Source organism: Paramisgurnus dabryanus, chromosome 9 (assembly GCF_030506205.2).
Source record: "Paramisgurnus dabryanus chromosome 9, PD_genome_1.1, whole genome shotgun sequence".
NCBI lineage: Eukaryota > Metazoa > Chordata > Actinopteri > Cypriniformes > Cobitidae > Paramisgurnus > Paramisgurnus dabryanus.
Window position 1 is genome coordinate 3477587 of NC_133345.1, and position 20031 is coordinate 3497617.

The window sequence follows — 20031 nt, forward strand, 5'->3', positions numbered from 1 at the left end:
GCCATTTTGTGAAATAGGCATATAGGTGACGCTGGAGCACGCGCGGCCATTGTCTCTGTTCAACAAAGCAAGTGTATATATACACATACGCATATTTTTCCTCAATCAATCACCGAATACAAGGTGCAATTCGATGCCAACTGGCCCTTCTCTCTGGTTTCATGTTTGTAAGGAAAATTAAGGGGGAAATTACGATAGCATTTCAGCCAAACATTCATTCGTGCCACGCTGCTTTTCTTTGAACGAAAAAAAAAAACCCTCTGCTCCTCCTACACAATTTCTTCTCCTGTTATTTTATGCTTAAAACAAGCAAATAAATCTGCCTACAGGGTAAGAAAAAATTTGTGAACTTTTCCCATAAACACTTAATTCAAGAAAAATTGTCCCACCCCACTGGCCATTTTTTATCCACAATACACATTCGATGTCTGCACGCACCATTGTCTTTGTTCAACGCAAACAATTCTGTTGCGTTTTTCTTTGAACGAAGTGCTCCGCCTAGATAATTTGACCCATATTCACATGGGTTTGTTTCTCGTTTTTTCTTTGAGAACAATCTATATAGCGCTTTCCACAATCGTTTTGGTGTTAGCTTTACGTAAAATAGAAACACAGAAAAGTACTGAGCGATGGAGAAACCACGAAGCGGAACTTATTATGGACCACGGATTGGCAAACAAACTGGCAACCACGCACAAAAGAAGCAAACTCTGGTTTTAAACTCACCTTATTTGTCCCCGGAAAACGCCAGAGTCGATGCACGGAGTGGACGTAGCAAGCCTCGCTTCCATAGCCGAAGGTCAAAAATCCATTTAAACGTGTAGTCCCCGGTGTCCACTCGATCTTACACAAAAAGCCGAGAAGCGATACCGCAATGGCATCCGGAGAAGGCGCTGGCTGTCGTGATGGAGGTTAGCGGGTCAGAGGTCCGGCACTGAAGGTCTGCGTTCATTACTCACCGTGTGCATTTCACTCTATACTTGTGAAAAAACCATACAAATACATACAGAAACAGTTATCACTCATACAAAAAGAAACACGAAGGTAAAGCTTCAGTTAATTTGCTCGCTGAATGCTTTTTGCATGCACATACAAAACTGAACAAAACTGATATACTGAACAACATAGGCCCCAAAATTGAGGAACACCAGTTGTTTAGTTAAACTGATTGAATAGCACTTTGCTTCCTATTTGTTAAATATGAAATGAGACAATAAATTACAAATTACATTTCAATGCCTGCAGCGTGTTCATGTCCACACCACAAATAAAACCGTGTGACCCTTTTTTTTTTTTTGGTTAAAAGTTTGAAAGTTTCGAACCTACGCAACACTCTAAAGACAAATGCTCCTAAATAGTAACAAATAAGGGTTCTTCAGCTTGTAACCATAGCAGAACCCGTTTTTTTTTTTGGTACTATATAGAACCTTTTTATACGGTTCTATAAAGAATCTTGCCTTGAAAAGTGCTCACCTCAGTGGTGCTATAAAGAACGATTAATTTATCAGCTGTCAGGAGTGACATTTTTGTTATTTATCCACTTTCTAATGTATAGCACTTGATAAGGATTAACAGTTTAAAAACAGAAATGCAAGACATCAGAAAATACATTTATTTTTTACTTTCATAACATGAGAGGTGTCATACAATAACAAATATGTGCTTTAAAATCACATTCCCAAGTTAAAAATATACATAAAAATAGATATATGGATCATTACACAAATCACTACTCAAAGGAAATATGTTAAATAACTGCTTCAATATTAATTAACAATAACATTTGGCCAAGGCAGTCCTTGTAAATAGACATATAAATAGACAAATAAAATCATGACATATATGCCATAGAGCCTGAGATAGAGAAAAATAATAAGGAATTCTGCTTTTACTACCATCTCAGAAATATTGCCAGAATTGGAGGTTTTGTCTCAAGACAGGACTTAGAGAAACTTGTTCATGCTTTCATCACCAGCAGGGCCGATTATTGCAATGGACAATGGATTAAAAAAGTACTGTTACTTGTTTAAAAACCACTTCATGGCTACGGGCCGAAATACATGACAGATATGCTAATCGAATATGAAACCGATTACTCGGATCAATAGGATCAGGTCATTTAGAAAAAACAAGGGTTCACTCAAAACAAGGTGCATCAGCATTTAGTTATTATCAGCTTTCAGAAGAGATCAGATGTGCTTCAACAGTAGACACTTTTAAATCTAGATTAAAAACACATCAGTTTAACTTTGCATTTACTGAATGATTTAAAACAGTACGAATAAAACAGTACAAAAGAATAAAACAGTATGAACCTTACCTGTTATAAAGGGAATGAAGCTTACGGTATGGTGCTTACCTGCAGAAATAAATAAAGTACAATAAGAACACACAGAACTTCAATTTTCAAAATTATTTTAACAATAAATGATGATTATTTAACTGGTTTACCTGTTTGCGATTACCACAGAATCCCGTCACCTGGCTGCGGTCTTCATTTGGTGAACGGTTCTCCACTCATAATTGACCTATACAAGAAATAGAGAAGAATAATAAGCAATTCTGCTTTTACATGTAGATGTGTGCCCCAAGAACACAGACACACCGGCCCCAAAAAGTTTAAACAGTACACATTTCTGTTATTTTAATGTGGCAAATGTGTCAGCTTTAAAAGAAGCATACATTACCTTTTAAAGAGGATGCGCACTGCGTGAAATACCTTTACTCCCAGCATAAGCAAGCAATTTTCAAAATGCTTTTAAAAGTAATGGTGATTATTTTACTTGTTTAACTGTTTGTGATTACCATGGAATCATGTCACCATCATTTTTAAGCTTGTAAAGCAAATAATGAAATATTGACTTAGTAGGAAAAAATATTTTGGAAGTATCGTGATAAATGATGAAGAAAATATTTTGCAAAGTGATGGTTAGCACACGGTTGATGGTACCTAATAAATTCCATCATATTTTTTTTATTCCTACTATGGAAGTCAATGGTGACTATCTGCTGTGGGTTTACCATCATTCCTCAAAATACCTTCTTTTGTGTTACTCAGAAAAAAACTAATCCTCGTGTTGTTGTAAGCCTGTATGCATGAGTAAATGATGACAGAACTATCATCATAAATTGAAATATCCCTTTAAACTGTATTTCCCCCCCTTAAACTTAAACTTATTTTCTTACAGCAAGTCATTTAGGTAATCAAGAAAATACTTTACCCGTTGTCTTTGTGAGTTAAACAAATACAGCTACGCTTCCAGGTCTGTCGACGTTGCTGTGGTTTTTCGACAGCTGTAGTATGAAGGGTAGCGAATGAATGAATACATTGCAAAAAATCATTTCTTACTTGTTATTTCGAACTGTTTTCACTGTACAAATATCTAGAAAGTCTTAAAATAAGATGCATTTTTTGATGAGCAAAATGCCCTAAGAAAATAAGCCTAGCCTTTAGGGAGAAAAAAACTCAAAATTTAAGCGAATTTGGGCTTAAAACAAGCAAATAAATCTGCCAAAGGGGTAAGAAACAAATCTAGATATAAACACTTAATTCAAGAAAAATTGTCGTAGCCCATTGGCAGATTTGTTGGCTTGTTTAATGTACATGGATGTACAATATTTCAATTTGTCTTGTATTTATTAGCATTTTGTATTGCCCAACGCTGTCTATGTTGTTTAACTGTTGTCATTTTCTTATAAAAGCCTTTATAATTTATTAGTTTGGATGATTGCCATTCCCGAGAACCTCTTATATTGGAAGGAAAAGAATCATCTAAGCATTATTTTGTTGACTGTCTCTTAGACATGTAGCCGTTTGATTGTGGTTCTATTCAATGGCTAGTCTATTCTTTTGGAATGGTCAAACGTCTATTAGATTTTCACTGACAGCCCAAATTAAGCCTTGTTTTAGCCTAGACACATATTCGCTGTCTATTAGAAATTATGTAGTCGTTAAATAGCCGCCTTTTTGATGACTAATGTATTCTTGGGCCGTGGTTAGACGTCTCTTGGACAAAAGAATCTATTTTTAACACAAAGGTCAGGGGAGAGCGCGAACGCAGTCCCCCACTATCAGAAATTTTGCAGTCGAGATTCCCACATTTGGGGAATTCGCAAAGGGTCAGCACAACCGGAGTGCAATGGCTGAGCCTCGCCCTGGGTGAACCACCTTCATGATCATGGTGTCTCCCCTGCCAGGTAAGTATGAGCGACACCCTTTGAGGCCAGACGGACGCATCTTCCTGTGACCGATCACATCGACGGCGCCCCCGAAGGCCATCCGACTAACATTTCATTACTGTGTGTGACCAGGTGGAAAGCGCACGAAGCCACGTCTGAGACCAAACATTCTTCGAGATCTACCCTATTTTTATTCCGTTTCCAGCCCGGTTGAACCGTGTAGAGTGAAATATGTGAAACAATTTAAATCAAATGGATTTAAATTGCGCATTCAAATATATGGTTTCGTTATTACAAAGTATCTTTACGTGGAATAGAAACAAATAAATGTACAGAGCAATCAAAAAAACAACGAAAGCATAGCAATTTTAGAACGTGGATAAATAAAAACACAGGGCTCAATGACTTACCCGTTGTCGTTGTGAGTTAAACAAGTACAGCTATGCCTCCAGGTCTGTCGACGTTGCTGTGGTTTTTCGACAGCTGTAGTATGAAGGGTAGTGAAAAAAAGTTTTCAGGTGTTTTTAACATTCCAATCGGCCTCTTTCGCTTTTGTTGCACCTTCAGCTGTGTCGAGGATGTTTAATTCGTCCTCGGATCACCACCACAAACTTGTAAAGAAAATAATTAAATACATTACAAAAAACATTTCTTTGTCAGCGTGTTCATTTCCACGCAAGCTTTTCGTTAAACCAATAAAGCCAACGAAAACACAGCAATTTTAAAACACACGGATTAGAAAAAACACCGTCATTCACGCACAGAAGAAGCAAATTCTTTTTTTTTACTTGACTTATTTGTCCCCGAGAAGGGGAGCGCACCATTCATGGAAACACTGCAATACCATGTTGATGCATGGAGTGGAAGGAGCAAGCTCCGCTTCCATTTCCGAAGGTCAAAAATCCATTTAACATATAGTCCCCGGATAGGAGACGTATCAGACATTAAACTGATAAGAACAGATACTACACTTGATCTTAGCCAAAAGGCCGAGAAGCGATACCGGAATAGACGCAGCCAAAGGGGGAGCCGGCGAAGGCGCTGGCTTTTGGGGTGGAGGCTAGCGGGCATTTAACTCTATACGTTCTCATTGTATAACCCAGAGGTAGAACGTTGAGCTAGCAGATCAGAAGTTCATGTTTTCTAAACCCATGCAGAAAACACACACACAAACTGTTGGGAAAAAGCAGTCATCGCTTAACCAAACAGAAACATGAAGTAAAGCTTCAGTTAGTTTGCTTGCAGCTTGCAGATCCAATACGTCGATCGTAAAGGTAATGCCGGTAGATCGCACATACCTTAACTGTGTATGCTGCTCCACGCCTCCACGAGCTTCGGGAAACAGAGCGCAAAATTGTCATTATGGTCTTGGATTAACTGTGAAACATGCTTTGCCTTTCTTCTCAAATGTGTTTTCATAAATCTTACGCTGTCCGCTGCAGTTCAGTCGTCTAACTTCTGAAATTTACCAGGATGCGCATTTTTTCCTTGATGCAGGAACTGATCCACGCTCATGAGAGAGAGAGAGAGAGAGAGCGAGAGAGAGAGAGAGAGAGAGAGAGAGAGAGAGAGAGAGAGAGAGAGAGAGAGAGAGAGAGAATTTAGAATTTTCAAAAAACCTTTATTACAAATTAAAACATTTTCATAACCTCAAATCAGAAAAAACAAAGGGGAAAAAAAAAATATATATATAGTAACGGAAATAACAAAAAATAAGCCAACATAGGAGCAAAGACCAAATCATCTTCAATAACCAGACACAGAGCTCCTCCATAATACCAAATCAATTCAAAAGAAAGAAGATCATTCATTGCTTTTAAGTATCTAAAACCAATAAGGATTCTAGATTTAACTTATTTTAAAAACTGCTAATATATCATGGCTTCCAGGTCTGTCAACGTTGCTGTGGTTTTTCGACAGCTGTAATATGACGGGTAGAGTGAAAAAAAAATGTTTAAGTGTTTTGAACATCCCAATCTGTTCGTTTACTTAGTATTTTATTCATGTTTTCGAGTTAAAAAATAATTCTTAAATCAAGATACATTTACTTAATAAGCAAAGTGGCTTAGAATTTAAGTCTTGTTTACTGAAATAAATTCTAAAATGTAATAGGTTAAGGCTTAAAACAAGTAAAAATATCTGCCAGTGGGGTAAGAAAAATAAACCTAAATTGAGTTTATTATTGAATTAAGCTGAAACTAGAATTAAGTTTATTTTTCTTACCCCGCTGGCAGATATTTTTTACTTGTTTTAAATATAAACCTGTTGATTTTTATAATTTATTTCAATTATTACAAAGTATACGATCTGATTTTTTAATCGCGGTGTTTGTTTTATTCCTCGTTTCTTTTCCGTGCATTTGCTTTATTTATTTATTTTTGCTTGTTGCATTTAAATGCACGTTTGATTTGTTGCCACATTATTCTGTGTTAATGTATTTTTTAACATGTTTATAAACAAAAAGTGCATTATTATAATTAATTATATGGCTGTGAATTCCCAGCAAACACAAAACGCTTTTATAACAATGTTCTATTACAATACATAATATCTTACGCCACTTTGCTTACCAAGTAAATGTATCTCCATTTAAGAATTGTCAGATATTCACAAGAAAACAAGACAAAAACAGTAAGTAAGATATTCATTTACTTTTTTCTTTCAAACATGAATTTACAGACGGCTGGAAATTTTAAATAAAATAACTAGACATACCTATTCGGGTCTGCTCCCGTTTGCTGTGATGACGGGGACTTAGTCCAAAGCACATTTTGAGGAATACTTACACATTTTACTTCTTATTTCTTTGGAATTAATTATTATTTATTTTCAATTACAAAGTATGCGATCTGATTTTTTTAATCGCGGTGTTTGTTTTATTCCTCGTTTCTTTTCCATGCATTTGCTTTATTTATTTATTTTCTGCTTGTTGCATTTAAATGCACATTTGATTTGTTGCCACATTATTCTGTGTTAATGTATTTTTTAACATGTTTATCAACAAAAAGTGCGTTATTATAATTAATTATATAGCTGTGAAATATATACAAGAATTCCCAGCAAAAACAAAACGTTTTTATAACAATTTTCTATTACAATACATAATATCTTAAGCCACTTTGCTTACCAAGTAAATGTATCTCCATTTAAGAATTGTCAGATATTCACTAGAAAACAAGACAAAAACAGTAAGTAAGATATTCATTTACTTTTTTCTTTCAAACATGAATTTACAGACGGCTGGAAATGTTTAATAAAATAACTAGACATACCTATTCGGGTCTGCTCCCGTTTGCTGTGATGACGGGGGACTTAGTCCAAAGCACATTTTGAGGAATACTTACACATTTTACTTCTTATTTCTTTGAAATTAATTATTATTTATTTTTAATTACAAAGTATGCGATCTGATTTTTTTAATCGCGGTGTGTGTTTTATTCCTCGTTTCTTTAGCTCACACAACATTCTACCAAAAAAACAGCAGATCATTTTCTACTAGATAACTCCATACACTATGGATTAAAAATGTCCCGACTGCGAACCTGATAAAACCCAGGTAAAAAGCAAATACAAATAAACCATTTTGATTTAGCAAAAGTTTACAAATAAATGCACTCCCTGCACACAACAAGCACGTCTAGTTACCATTCATTTTTTGCGTGATTTAAGTTTCGTCGCATACATTTTGGAAGGCACACGATAAAAACAAAATAAGGCTTTTAATGTATGCAGACTTCATTCTCCGTTGAGGGCTTATCAATCATAATAAACGCTGTTAACTCTTCTCATTGAATGGTCTAAATCCAATGCTGGTAAAGAAATCAAATGTGCATTTCAACGCAACAAGCAAGCCGTAAAGCAATGGATGCAGGCAAACAAACGAGGAATAGCACATGCACCACGATTAGATCATCGGGTCTCATACTTTGGAATTAATAAGAAATAATTATTCAGTCTAAAGAAATAAGAAGTAAAATGTCTAAGTATTTCTCCAAATGTGCAGACTCATTACAATAAACGGGAGCAGACACGAATAGTTATGTATGTCTCGTTATTTTATTTAAAATTGACAGCTGTCTAACATATGATATATTTTGATAATACGTAATGCTAAAAAAATAATATAACACCAATCGACAATATATGTTATTGTTATTTTTACAAGTAAATTCATGTGTAGGAGAAAACAAAGCAGCTGTCAGTCCATACTATATTGAGTGGCCATCGTAGTGGTGCAACCTGAACGATGTTTTCCCTACTTCCGGTCAAAGGCGCCATTTTGTGAAATAGGCATATAGGTGACGCTGGAGCACGCGCGGCCATTGTCTCTGTTCAACAAAGCAAGTGTATATATACACATACGCATATTTTTCCTCAATCAATCACCGAATACAAGGTGCAATTCGATGCCAACTGGCCCTTCTCTCTGGTTTCATGTTTGTAAGGAAAATTAAGGGGGAAATTACGATAGCATTTCAGCCAAACATTCATTCGTGCCACGCTGCTTTTCTTTGAACGAAAAAAAAAACCCCTCTGCTCCCCCTACACAATTTCTTCTCCTGTTATTTTATGCTTAAAACAAGCAAATAAATCTGCCTACAGGGTAAGAAAAAAATTGTGAACTTTTCCCATAAACACTTAATTCAAGAAAAATTGTCCCACCCCACTGGCCATTTTTTATCCACAATACACATTCGATGTCTGCACGCACCATTGTCTTTGTTCAACGCAAACAATTCTGTTGCGTTTTTCTTTGAACGAAGTGCTCCGCCTAGATAATTTGACCCATATTCACATGGGTTTGTTTCTCGTTTTTTCTTTGAGAACAATCTATATAGCGCTTTCCACAATCGTTTTGGTGTTAGCTTTACGTAAAATAGAAACACAGAAAAGTACTGAGCGATGGAGAAACCACGAAGCGGAACTTATTATGGACCACGGATTGGCAAACAAACTGGCAACCACGCACAAAAGAAGCAAACTCTGGTTTTAAACTCACCTTATTTGTCCCCGGAAAACGCCAGAGTCGATGCACGGAGTGGACGTAGCAAGCCTCGCTTCCATAGCCGAAGGTCAAAAATCCATTTAAACGTGTAGTCCCCGGTGTCCACTCGATCTTACACAAAAAGCCGAGAAGCGATACCGCAATGGCATCCGGAGAAGGCGCTGGCTGTCGTGATGGAGGTTAGCGGGTCAGAGGTCCGGCACTGAAGGTCTGCGTTCATTACTCACCGTGTGCATTTCACTCTATACTTGTGAAAAAACCATACAAATACATACAGAAACAGTTATCACTCATACAAAAAGAAACACGAAGGTAAAGCTTCAGTTAATTTGCTCGCTGAATGCTTTTTGCATGCACATACAAAACTGAACAAAACTGATATACTGAACAACATAGGCCCCAAAATTGAGGAACACCAGTTGTTTAGTTAAACTGATTGAATAGCACTTTGCTTCCTATTTGTTAAATATGAAATGAGACAATAAATTACAAATTACATTTCAATGCCTGCAGCGTGTTCATGTCCACACCACAAATAAAACCGTGTGACCCTTTTTTTTTTTTTGGTTAAAAGTTTGAAAGTTTCGAACCTACGCAACACTCTAAAGACAAATGCTCCTAAATAGTAACAAATAAGGGTTCTTCAGCTTGTAACCATAGCAGAACCCGTTTTTTTTTTTTGGTACTATATAGAACCTTTTTATACGGTTCTATAAAGAATCTTGCCTTGAAAAGTGCTCACCTCAGTGGTGCTATAAAGAACGATTAATTTATCAGCTGTCAGGAGTGACATTTTTGTTATTTATCCACTTTCTAATGTATAGCACTTGATAAGGATTAACAGTTTAAAAACAGAAATGCAAGACATCAGAAAATACATTTATTTTTTACTTTCATAACATGAGAGGTGTCATACAATAACAAATATGTGCTTTAAAATCACATTCCCAAGTTAAAAATATACATAAAAATAGATATATGGATCATTACACAAATCACTACTCAAAGGAAATATGTTAAATAACTGCTTCAATATTAATTAACAATAACATTTGGCCAAGGCAGTCCTTGTAAATAGACATATAAATAGACAAATAAAATCATGACATATATGCCATAGAGCCTGAGATAGAGAAAAATAATAAGGAATTCTGCTTTTACTACCATCTCAGAAATATTGCCAGAATTGGAGGTTTTGTCTCAAGACAGGACTTAGAGAAACTTGTTCATGCTTTCATCACCAGCAGGGCCGATTATTGCAATGGACAATGGATTAAAAAAGTACTGTTACTTGTTTAAAAACCACTTCATGGCTACGGGCCGAAATACATGACAGATATGCTAATCGAATATGAAACCGATTACTCGGATCAATAGGATCAGGTCATTTAGAAAAAACAAGGGTTCACTCAAAACAAGGTGCATCAGCATTTAGTTATTATCAGCTTTCAGAAGAGATCAGATGTGCTTCAACAGTAGACACTTTTAAATCTAGATTAAAAACACATCAGTTTAACTTTGCATTTACTGAATGATTTAAAACAGTACGAATAAAACAGTACAAAAGAATAAAACAGTATGAACCTTACCTGTTATAAAGGGAATGAAGCTTACGGTATGGTGCTTACCTGCAGAAATAAATAAAGTACAATAAGAACACACAGAACTTCAATTTTCAAAATTATTTTAACAATAAATGATGATTATTTAACTGGTTTACCTGTTTGCGATTACCACAGAATCCCGTCACCTGGCTGCGGTCTTCATTTGGTGAACGGTTCTCCACTCATAATTGACCTATACAAGAAATAGAGAAGAATAATAAGCAATTCTGCTTTTACATGTAGATGTGTGCCCCAAGAACACAGACACACCGGCCCCAAAAAGTTTAAACAGTACACATTTCTGTTATTTTAATGTGGCAAATGTGTCAGCTTTAAAAGAAGCATACATTACCTTTTAAAGAGGATGCGCACTGCGTGAAATACCTTTACTCCCAGCATAAGCAAGCAATTTTCAAAATGCTTTTAAAAGTAATGGTGATTATTTTACTTGTTTAACTGTTTGTGATTACCATGGAATCATGTCACCATCATTTTTAAGCTTGTAAAGCAAATAATGAAATATTGACTTAGTAGGAAAAAATATTTTGGAAGTATCGTGATAAATGATGAAGAAAATATTTTGCAAAGTGATGGTTAGCACACGGTTGATGGTACCTAATAAATTCCATCATATTTTTTTTATTCCTACTATGGAAGTCAATGGTGACTATCTGCTGTGGGTTTACCATCATTCCTCAAAATACCTTCTTTTGTGTTACTCAGAAAAAAACTAATCCTCGTGTTGTTGTAAGCCTGTATGCATGAGTAAATGATGACAGAACTATCATCATAAATTGAAATATCCCTTTAAACTGTATTTCCCCCCCTTAAACTTAAACTTATTTTCTTACAGCAAGTCATTTAGGTAATCAAGAAAATACTTTACCCGTTGTCTTTGTGAGTTAAACAAATACAGCTACGCTTCCAGGTCTGTCGACGTTGCTGTGGTTTTTCGACAGCTGTAGTATGAAGGGTAGCGAATGAATGAATACATTGCAAAAAATCATTTCTTACTTGTTATTTCGAACTGTTTTCACTGTACAAATATCTAGAAAGTCTTAAAATAAGATGCATTTTTTGATGAGCAAAATGCCCTAAGAAAATAAGCCTAGCCTTTAGGGAGAAAAAAACTCAAAATTTAAGCGAATTTGGGCTTAAAACAAGCAAATAAATCTGCCAAAGGGGTAAGAAACAAATCTAGATATAAACACTTAATTCAAGAAAAATTGTCGTAGCCCATTGGCAGATTTGTTGGCTTGTTTAATGTACATGGATGTACAATATTTCAATTTGTCTTGTATTTATTAGCATTTTGTATTGCCCAACGCTGTCTATGTTGTTTAACTGTTGTCATTTTCTTATAAAAGCCTTTATAATTTATTAGTTTGGATGATTGCCATTCCCGAGAACCTCTTATATTGGAAGGAAAAGAATCATCTAAGCATTATTTTGTTGACTGTCTCTTAGACATGTAGCCGTTTGATTGTGGTTCTATTCAATGGCTAGTCTATTCTTTTGGAATGGTCAAACGTCTATTAGATTTTCACTGACAGCCCAAATTAAGCCTTGTTTTAGCCTAGACACATATTCGCTGTCTATTAGAAATTATGTAGTCGTTAAATAGCCGCCTTTTTGATGACTAATGTATTCTTGGGCCGTGGTTAGACGTCTCTTGGACAAAAGAATCTATTTTTAACACAAAGGTCAGGGGAGAGCGCGAACGCAGTCCCCCACTATCAGAAATTTTGCAGTCGAGATTCCCACATTTGGGGAATTCGCAAAGGGTCAGCACAACCGGAGTGCAATGGCTGAGCCTCGCCCTGGGTGAACCACCTTCATGATCATGGTGTCTCCCCTGCCAGGTAAGTATGAGCGACACCCTTTGAGGCCAGACGGACGCATCTTCCTGTGACCGATCACATCGACGGCGCCCCCGAAGGCCATCCGACTAACATTTCATTACTGTGTGTGACCAGGTGGAAAGCGCACGAAGCCACGTCTGAGACCAAACATTCTTCGAGATCTACCCTATTTTTATTCCGTTTCCAGCCCGGTTGAACCGTGTAGAGTGAAATATGTGAAACAATTTAAATCAAATGGATTTAAATTGCGCATTCAAATATATGGTTTCGTTATTACAAAGTATCTTTACGTGGAATAGAAACAAATAAATGTACAGAGCAATCAAGAAACAACGAAAGCATAGCAATTTTAGAACGTGGATAAATAAAAACACAGGGCTCAATGACTTACCCGTTGTCGTTGTGAGTTAAACAAGTACAGCTATGCCTCCAGGTCTGTCGACGTTGCTGTGGTTTTTCGACAGCTGTAGTATGAAGGGTAGTGAAAAAAAGTTTTCAGGTGTTTTTAACATTCCAATCGGCCTCTTTCGCTTTTGTTGCACCTTCAGCTGTGTCGAGGATGTTTAATTCGTCCTCGGATCACCACCACAAACTTGTAAAGAAAATAATTAAATACATTACAAAAAACATTTCTTTGTCAGCGTGTTCATTTCCACGCAAGCTTTTCGTTAAACCAATAAAGCCAACGAAAACACAGCAATTTTAAAACACACGGATTAGAAAAAACACCGTCATTCACGCACAGAAGAAGCAAATTCTTTTTTTTTACTTGACTTATTTGTCCCCGAGAAGGGGAGCGCACCATTCATGGAAACACTGCAATACCATGTTGATGCATGGAGTGGAAGGAGCAAGCTCCGCTTCCATTTCCGAAGGTCAAAAATCCATTTAACATATAGTCCCCGGATAGGAGACGTATCAGACATTAAACTGATAAGAACAGATTTTTTTTTTTTCTTTTGACTGGTTTTTATTGATACATAATCACATATTTAAACAAGTGTACATGAAACAATAAATTAAGTAAAAACACTAATGTACAAATGCAGGTGAAAAGTCAAAAACTAGTCAAGAAAATCCAAACAACGAGGGTTAAAACACCACTAAAATCCTGAATCCCTAAAACACACCACATGTTAAAATACAAATGAAGCACCTAAAATGACCCGTGTAAAAGCATGCAATCCTTAAAACCTTGTAGAACGAGAAAAAAAGTTAAATATAGTTTATTGTTTCTTTTACATATATTAAAAGTGCTTCCAGTGTGTTTTAAAAGCCAGAATAAAACAATACAACAAAGCTGGTGAGTAATCCTCAATGACTAAAACATTTTAAATAATAAAAGTCTTAAAAACAATACTCTGTTGTGCTTGACTGGAGAGGTGAGCCTTCCCTATGGGCCCACTCTCACCCTTCAGTCCCAGGCAATCAAACCCGGTTTCAGGGGCCCAGAGGAGATCCGTACCCTCTGGCCCGCTGCTCCCGTAGCCGAAAGTGGTGAGGGTACATCTACGGGCGACCAAGGTCGGTGGCGGCCAGGACCCTCTCTGTGGCAACCCCGGCCCCCCCATCCGAATGATTAGGCGCGGTGCCCCTGCAGCAAGTTCTCAACCGTCCTCATAGTGGCTTGGAGGGGCACCGTCACCCGTTTCCCCACCAGCAGGTTTCTGGAAGTCCAGATTGCAAGCTTTATAGCGTTCAGGGTGAGCCAGAGCGTCGTGAACTGTTCCGATGTTAATTCCTTTGTCCTCCGGCCCACCCCTAGGACGGCGAGATTATAGTCCATCTGGACCCCACCCACTGGCAGGCACGGGAAAACCAGGGGGCCGGTCGCGGTCCACTGGTCCTGTGCAGCGCCGCACTCCCAGAGGACGTGCCGCACGGTCTCTTCGTGGTTGCACCCGAGCCGTGGGCACTTTGCGTTGGCGGCCATGCCGCGGGAGTGCATAACCGCCCTGGTCGGTAGGATCTCATGGGCCACCATCCACATCAGGTCCTTTTGATGGTTCTGAAGGGCAGGGTGGGCTGCGTTCCTCCATACTGTTTTTGCCTCAATCTCCGTTAGGCCTGGTACTGGGCTCACCTTCTCCCGGTCCTGCACAACAGAGATAATCATTTTATGGTCCTTTAAAACATTCAAATTTTCACTTTCTAAGTCATGTTTCCTTAGAAATTTCTTAATAAAAGCATATTCTTTTGGCAAGTTAAAAGACACTGGGGTTCTAAGATCTACTGTTAAAATTTTTAAATAGCGTAAATACGACCCCATCCAGAACTTGACTATTGCTGTGGTCTTGTCACTGGATGGGGATGTGGCATACTTCAAATGTAAAGCACTAAAATTACTCCCTAGGAAAAGACCAAGGTCTGGGAGTCCTTTGCCTCCATTTTCCTTTCGTTTTTTGACGGTTTCTCTCTTTATCCTCTCCCACCTGGACCCCCAGAGAAAATAAAAGACAGCACGTTCCACTGCTAAAATGAAAGACCTGGGGGGGCTAAAAACAGAACACAACAATAAAAACAGAGGTAAAATCACTGCTTTAAAAACCAAAATTTTTCCTTCCATTGTCAAAGTCCTTAGTCCCCACAAACCTAATCGCTGTCTTACTTTCCCCAAAGTATCTGTCCAATTTCCACGTCCACCACCCTCCCTGTCAAATTTCACGCCTAGAATTTTTATGTCAGTATTCCTCAGAGTCACGTCCAGTCCTCCCACATTTATGTCATCCCACTGTCCGAAGAGCTGGGCCTCAGACTTGTTTCTATTTAATTTAGAGCCTGAGGCCTGTCCATAAAAATCTGTTAGTTCCAAAGCTCTTCGGACAGATAAAAAGTCAGTCGTTAAAATAGTCACATCATCCATGTATAAAACACATTTTGTTATCAAACCTCCCGGTAGTCTAAGTCCTTCGATCCGTTGGTCCTTTCTCAAGAGCTGTGCCAGTGGCTCAATACAAGCCACGTACAAGAGCGGGGATAACGGGCACCCTTGACGGACGCCGCTGTGTATATTAACAGCCTTTGTTAAATGCCCATTTACTAGAATTTTGCTGGTTATGTCATTATACAGCAATGCCACCCATTCTAAGAACCTCCCTGGGAAACCCATTTTCTCCAGTACCTGCAATAGGTACTGGTGCGAGACACGATCGAAAGCTTTTTCGAAATCTAAATTTAACACTATAAGGCCAATGTTTCTGTCTCTCGCAAAACAGATGGCATCTCGGATCAATATTAGGCTGTCTGTGATCCTCTTCCCGGGCACAGCACACGCTTGATCCGGGTGGATCACGTCTTTTAAAAACATGGACATGCGTGTCGCTAAAAGCTTGCTAAAAAGTTTACAATCCAAATTTAAAAGGCTGATTGGTCTCCATGTTTTTAAGTCTGTTCTATCTCCTTTTTTATGTAAAAGCGAAACAATACCTAGTCTAAAACTGTCAGGTAGTCGGTCCAGTCTGTCAAAATCATTAAAAATCATTAAAAGTTCAGGTGCTAAAATGTCCCAAAATTTTGAATAAAATTCCACGGGAAGGCCGTCACTTCCCGGCGACTTACCTGTTTTAAAATCCTTCATACATTTTGTAAGCTCTAAAAAAGTAAAATCTTGGGTTAAAATAGCACACTCATTTTCAATTTTATTTTCTAAAATTCCCAGAATATTTCCTATGGCTTCCTCGGTTACCTCTTTTTTATTGTATAAATCTGCATAAAATGATTCTACTTCTTTTAATATCTCTTCTGTGTTACTGGCTTCCTTCTCCCCATTTTTTAATTTGGTTATTACCGCTTTATTTGTTAAAATCCTCTTAAAAAAATATCTTGTGCACTTTTCGCCTTCTTCCAGATCTTTTTCCTTACTTCTTAAAATCAACCCTTTGTTTCTTTGTTTTTCTAACTCAGCCATTTCTTTTTTAACCTCCTTTAGCTCTTCATTAAAATCAAACCCTTCGTTTACCAACTTGAAATACCTTTGTAATCTTTTTTGCAGTCCCGACATGCGTCTCTTTTCTTTGTTCTTTTTTTCAATGCCTTTCTTTCTAAAAAACAGTCTCGTCCGGTGTTTTACCATTTCCCACCACTGTGCACGTGAGTCAAAGAAGTCCTGGAGGGTCTGCCATTCGTTGAATTGCTCCCTGTAATCACTAACTATCTCCTCCTCCTGCAACAGGGAGCAATTCATTTTCCAGATCCCTCCCCCTACTGTCAGTTTTGTATTGAAAGAAATGGTGCAAGACAGCATAGAGTGATCGGAAAAAAACATAGGTGTTAATATAGCATCAGTTGGCGGGCAATCACGTACAAAAATGTAGTCAATACGAGAGGCGTTGGTGCCATCACCACTGACCCAGGTGTAGCCCAGCTCTCTTGGATGCAAAGTCTTAAAACAGTCAGTCAATTTAAAATCCTTAACTAAACTTTGCAATAAAACTGACGTCTTGTCAAACTTAAAATCTTCCCCCGCCCTTTTCCTATCAGTCTTTGCTAAAACACAATTAAAATCTCCCCCCATCACTAATGGTATCCTCCCCAACATGTGGGACTGTAGTTCCTCTAAAAGCTCATACCTATCATTTTTACCTGTAAAACCATACAAATTAAAGACATTAAAATCTCTATCTAAAAAAGTCAGGTTTGCTAAAATAGCCCGTCCATTTCTTACCACCGTGCTCCCCTTCACCAGGATGTGAGGGTTATTTATTAAAATCGCGACTCCATCATTTTTGTTGAAGTTGGACCCGCTCCATATGGAGGGTCCCGGCGTCCAAATCTCCTCCCATCTCCTGTAACTAGATAAAAAAGGTAAAGCACACTCTTGTAGTAAAAAAATATCTGACTTTTGAGATTTTAAAAAGGATAAAATAGTGTTTGCTCGGACCGTGGAGCTCACACTCCTTACATTAATTGTTGAAATTGTGAGAGCCATGATTAATAAATTAGGTAAAAAAGGCATAAGCTTAAAAAGGAATTAAAACATCATGTAAAAAATGTGAGCCTTTAAAATTCATTACAAAAGTATTTTCTAAAACATGAGAACAATTTAAAACCAAGCTGTTAGCCTAAAAACTCAATTTCCTGTGAAACAGGTTCTTCCTTTATCCCTATGAGAGAGGGATCAGGAGGGTTAACCTGTTTCACCCCCGAGCTAATAGCTCTAGGGGTAGATGTTTTCAGCTCTATTGACAGAAAAGAAACTTCATTGGGAGAATCGGTTGGGAAAATCCTGTTCAGGTCCCCGGAAGAGGAGGAATCTGACACAAGTCCCATCCGATCACGTTTCCTCATTTCTTTTGAAAGGGGTGACTCAGCTACCCTTTTTTTATTTGTCAATTGAGCACATGGCAAACTTAACAATAACTCACTTTCTCCATTCTCTTCGACACTTTTTTCATTTTCCTGGTCTTTACTTTCTAAACCGTCTTCCACTTCATTACCTTCCTCTCTCTGTACTGGCTGTGGCTCCTCCTCCCCCTCCACCTCTCCTTCAATCTCAGTTCTTGGCGGGAAGTTTGAATTTTGTGGCTCCGCCTCCTCGTTATCTCGACCGTTACTCTGAGCCGCCATTTTGTTAGCTTTTACTTTGTTGGCAAACGATTTAGGGCAATCTCTGTAAAGATGATTAAACTCTCCACAGAGGTTGCACTTCCTGCCATTGGGACAACTTTCAAAAGTATGCCCAATTTCTCTACATTTCCCACAGAAAGGCTTTTGGCAGGCTTCAATTAAATGTCCCATCTCACCACATCGTCGACATAATTTAGGCATTCCTTGGTAATAAATGTAGCCTCTGTTTTCTCCAAGCACAATCACCGATGGCAGATGTCTCAGGCCCTGGAACCCCTGGGGGTCTTCCCATTGTTTTATAGGGACCCTCCAGGAACAGTTCCATATGCCATCCTCATCAAACATCTTCATGGCTTGTCCTCTCACAGAGCAATATCTCCCCAACCATGTGCATATGTCTTCTCCATTAACGGTTTCATTAAACATCCTGACAATTACCACTTTATTGGTGTTGTCAGTCAGTTTTTCCACTTTAAAAATGGAGAAGAGGGTCGTAACACTCTGAAACCTTGACCAAAAGTCATTTAACAACGCAGCCGTCTTAAAACTCACGTCAAACCCCTTATTAAAAGGGAGAGAAATTATACAATTTAAATCGTTCGGCGTGAACTTTAAGCTTTGTTGTATAAGTTTGCGGGAAAAATCTAATCTGGACATTTGGGGTAATGTGCCGTCTTTCTCAATAAAAGAAAAACGCACACTGTGGTGCCTCCGCACGCCGGCGCGAGCCGCCATGATGGAGGCACCAACAGCCTTTTAAAAATACGAGAAAAACCACCAATAAATATTTAAAAGAACGATGCAATAAATAACTAAAAAAATAAAAGGACGATAAATGATAAAACAGCCGAATAAATAAGTAAAAGGCACTCTACCTGTGAACGCTGGTGTATTTTCTCCTTCCCGGCGAGCTGTAAAAGATACCTGAATAAAGGATAAAAACCACCACGTAAATCCAAAGGAAAACTGGAAAAACTGACGTTCACAAGTAAAGTCCGGATATAATCCCTGTCCGAAGAGACTAAAACCACTGACAGGTAATAGTCTGTATTCTAAACAGAGAAGTCGATCGCAGTCACGTCCTGTTGAACTTAGCCAAAAGGCCGAGAAGCGATACCGGAATAGACGCAGCCAAAGGGGGAGCCGGCGAAGGCGCTGGCTTTTGGGGTGGAGGCTAGCGGGCATTTAACTCTATACGTTCTCATTGTATAACCCAGAGGTAGAACGTTGAGCTAGCAGATCAGAAGTTCATGTTTTCTAAACCCATGCAGAAAACACACACACAAACTGTTGGGAAAAAGCAGTCATCGCTTAACCAAACAGAAACATGAAGTAAAGCTTCAGTTAGTTTGCTTGCAGCTTGCAGATCCAATACGTCGATCGTAAAGGTAATGCCGGTAGATCGCACATACCTTAACTGTGTATGCTGCTCCACGCCTCCACGAGCTTCGGGAAACAGAGCGCAAAATTGTCATTATGGTCTTGGATTAACTGTGAAACATGCTTTGCCTTTCTTCTCAAATGTGTTTTCATAAATCTTACGCTGTCCGCTGCAGTTCAGTCGTCTAACTTCTGAAATTTACCAGGATGCGCATTTTTTCCTTGATGCAGGAACTGATCCACGCTCATGAGAGAGAGAGAGAGAGAGAGCGAGAGCGAGAGAGAGAGAGAGAGAGAGAGAGAGAGAGAGAGAGAGAGAGAGAGAGAGAGAGAGAGAATTTAGAATTTTCAAAAAACCTTTATTACAAATTAAAACATTTTCATAACCTCAAATCAGAAAAAACAAAGGGGAAAAAAAATATATATATATAGTAAC

General features: G+C 38.1%; 3 non-coding genes and 1 pseudogene across 3 annotated transcripts; all 4 read right to left on the reverse strand.

Annotated features, from left to right (window-relative positions):
• Positions 1-4040: 4040 nt before the first annotated feature.
• LOC135752873 (U1 spliceosomal RNA) lies at positions 4041-4205 on the reverse strand. The gene has a single exon (XR_010533361.1). It is a non-coding gene; the product is annotated as a U1 spliceosomal RNA (small nuclear RNA).
• Positions 4206-4989: 784 nt separating this feature from the next.
• Positions 4990-5180, reverse strand: LOC135752885 (U2 spliceosomal RNA). Its single transcript, XR_010533371.1, has one exon. It is a non-coding gene; the product is annotated as a U2 spliceosomal RNA (small nuclear RNA).
• Positions 5181-12493: 7313 nt separating this feature from the next.
• On the reverse strand, positions 12494-12658 carry LOC135752874 (U1 spliceosomal RNA). Its single transcript, XR_010533362.1, has one exon. It is a non-coding gene; the product is annotated as a U1 spliceosomal RNA (small nuclear RNA).
• A 783-nt stretch (positions 12659-13441) lies between these two features.
• On the reverse strand, positions 13442-13654 carry LOC135752895 (U2 spliceosomal RNA; annotated as a pseudogene).
• Positions 13655-20031: the final 6377 nt, after the last annotated feature.